The following is a 3,321-nucleotide window of genomic DNA, read 5'->3' as shown; positions in this document are numbered from 1 at the left end:
GTTAAAAAGAGCAGAAAGAGTAAATACGACACTTAAAGCCCTTCTGGAGGAACCCCCAGGTAACCTAGCCGTGGTTTCCTCAAAGCAATATAATCTCCTGGATTTTACGCACATCGACCCCACCACACTCGGCTCGGATTGGCAAACAGGTTGCCCTGAAGATGCTGCTTCGCGGTTCGGGGTATCCGATCCAGCGGAGCCCCCAGGCGGGTCCTCTTGTGGCGGGACGGGGACCCCCGGGAAGGGGGCTGCGGAGCCCCCGCCCGCAGGAGCCCAGCCAAGCGGGGCACCCAAAGCAGAAGGAAGGCAAGGAAGGGCCCCCGTGGTGGGAAACTGCCGCTGGGTGCCTTCTCCACGGGCCAGACGGACCGGGCTTCGCGCAGGAGCCTGGCTAAGTGGGCGACTGGCTGGCGCGCGCCTGCCTGGGGTGGGTGGGGGGTGCCCGGGCTGTGGGAGGGGTAGGGCTGGAAGGTAGGGAGAGGGGCTTCCTGCCCCCCCCTCACCGCGAGGGCTACAGACTCCATCGTCCCCAGTGAGCGGGGGGGAGGCGAGGGGACCCTTCCCCGAGGACTGGCTGCGGCTGGCTGGCTGGCTAAGTGGGCGACTGGCTGGCGCGCGTGTGTCTGGAGTAGGTAGGGGGTTCCCGGGCTATATGGGGGGGGGGCCCGCAGGGGCACATACGTATAAGGCGCTCCCTCCCTCCTTCCCGCCCCTCTTCGCCCCTCGCCCGCCCGCCCAGTCGGGGCTGGGCCGGCTGCGGGGTCGGGCGCTGCGCTGCGGACCGGGCGTGCAAGGCGGAGGAGGAGGAGGAGGAAGAGGAGGGGAAGAAGAGGAAGAGGAGAGGGGAAAGAGGAGGAGGAGGGGAAGAAGAGGAAGAGGAGAGGGGAAAGAGGAGGAGGAGGAGGGGAAGAGGAGGAAGAGGAGGAGGAAGAAGAGAGGGGAAAGAGGAGGAGGAGGGGAAGAAGAGGAAGAGGAGGAGGAAGAGGAGAGGGGAAAGAGGAGGAGGGAATCAGAGGAGGAGGAGGAGAAAGAGGAGAGGGGAAGAGGAGGAGGAGGAGGAGCAGAGGGGAGGAGGAGAGGAGGAGGATGGAGCCGGCCGCCCTGCACCGCTTTCTCCCGCGGCTGCCGGCCGGCCTCGGGCGCCGGACTGAGTCGCCCGCCCCGGGGGCATGAAGGGGCTGCTGCTGCTGCTGCCGCCGCCGGGCTCGAGCGGCGGGCGGAGGCAGCGGGAGCGAGGCGCCGCCGCCGCCGGAGGGGCGAGCAGGGGAAGGAGCAACAGCAGCGGCAGGAGGAGGAGGAGGCGGAGGAGGAGGAGGCGCCCCTCCGGCTGAGCCGCGCCGGCTCCCCTTCGCCAGACGCTCCCCGCGCCCAGCGCGCCGGGCCAGCCAGGGAAGACGATGCCTCTGGACCAGGTCCCCTCCGTGCTGGAAGGTAGGGCCAGGGGGCCTCCTGCCCACCCCCACCCCCACCCCACCCATACCCCGCCAGGACTACAGCCTCCATCGTCCCCGGCGGGCGGAGGGGCATGGAGGGGGGAGAAGGCGAGGGGGGCGTGCGGTCGACCCTTCTCCGAGGTCGGGCTGCGGGTCTGGGCGCGCGTGGGGAATTGTTTTATATTATTATTATTATTATTATTATTATTATTATTATTATTATCATCATCATCATCATCATCATCATCATCATCATCATCATCATCATCAGACAGCCCCTTCCCCTCCCTGGGTGCAGATCCGGATTAGGCTCCCCTTCGCTCGCCGGCCGCTCCGGAGTTGCCCGGGGTCGGCGGGTTTTTTCCCCTTCCCCCCCCCCCACGCTTCAACGGAAGGGTTTGCGCGATCGGGGCTTGGCGCCGTGGGCTGGCTGGGGGGCTCTCCCCGCAAATGCCGGGCGCCGGTTTTGGTGGGATGGGGGGCGGGGGGGTGGGGACGTCCAGGGGAGACCCTGCCGGAGGAGGGAAGCCGGCTGCTCTTGGAAGAGCCGAAGGGGATTGGAAGCCCCCTCCGGATCGGGTCGGGGGGTGGTTCCTCCCAGCCCCGCTTCTCCCAGGGACCATCCAGATGTTTTCTGGATGGGGAAGGGGGGGAGAAAAGTCAGAGGGGGGAGGCTAATTCGGGGATTGCTGCTGCCCCATCAGGACCAAGAAAGGGCTGGGATAACACCCCCCCCCCAAAAAAATAATGCTCCGTAGAGAGGAGAATGGCACAGGGAGGTGCGCTTATTTCTATTATTCATTAATTAATCCGATGGAATCCTCCCGCCGCTGGACTCATCTTCCCGGTGAGCGTCTTCCTCGTTTCAGCAAAACGGGAGGGATGGCAACCCCGAGTCCTTTTCTCCTCCTCCTCCTCCTCCTCCTCCTCCTCCTCTCTCACCCCACGTTGACTTCTTCGGCTTATCCTGCTGGTGTTTTTTTTTGGGGGGGGGGGGTCGACAGGGTGCATCCCTCCTCCTGTTCCCCCCCCCCGTGGCATCAACCCTGTGAGATGGGTTGGGCTGAGAGAGAGAGAGGGGGGGGACTTGGCCCTAAGTCACCCAGCCGCTGGCTTTTGTGGTTAAGGCAGAACTAGAATTCCCAAGTCTCCCGGTTGCTGGCCAGGGCATCCAACCCCGTGCTTTTCCTGCAAATGTTGTGATAGTGCCCAGGGGAGGGTGAAGTTTTTCTCCCTCCCTCCCTCCCTCCGGATCAAAACTCTGATTCCCTTAAAAAGCTTGTCCAAGGCTTGTTGGTTCAGGGCTGCTTGGCCGATGGTGGGGAGTTGGGGGGGGGGGGCAGAGATTTAAATCTGTCAGTCTCCATCCAGCGATTTGGCATCCTTCTTCCTTCCTACCTGGAGGAAGGGTTCCTAATTTCCCTGAGATTCTTGAAAAACTCCCTGTGTACCAGTTGGAGATAGCAGGCTGGCTTTGTGGTGCAAGAAAGAATCCGGGATTTCCTGATTGGTGTGTGGCTTCGTCTCCCTCTCCCCCCCTCCCAACACACACACCAAGACACAGCCAGAGGCATGCACACCGCTTTCCCTGTCCTACACATGTGAGAAGGGAACCACGCACTGTGTTCCCAACTCACAGTCAGTCTCCTCGGTTGCTCCTTAGAACTTTGCAAAAGCGATGAAGCAGCGCTGTTCTCGAAACTTGGGGGTGCTCCTACGTGTTTTGGGGACCCATCAAAGAGGCTCCCCCCCTCTGCCTTCCTGCTAGGCATGCAGATGGGCTTAGATTTGCGTCACCGGCTTCCTTGTGAAAGTTGAATGGCCTGGATCTACTAATGGGTGTATGTGTGTGTTTGTGTGTGAGAGGTGCTGGGAGTCGTTCAGCCAT

This window comes from Protobothrops mucrosquamatus, unplaced genomic scaffold (genome assembly GCF_001527695.2).
Source record: "Protobothrops mucrosquamatus isolate PMUCROS unplaced genomic scaffold, P.Mucros_1.0 scaffold827, whole genome shotgun sequence".
Classification (NCBI taxonomy): domain Eukaryota; kingdom Metazoa; phylum Chordata; class Lepidosauria; order Squamata; family Viperidae; genus Protobothrops; species Protobothrops mucrosquamatus.
Note: the sequence above shows the minus strand (reverse complement) of the source record.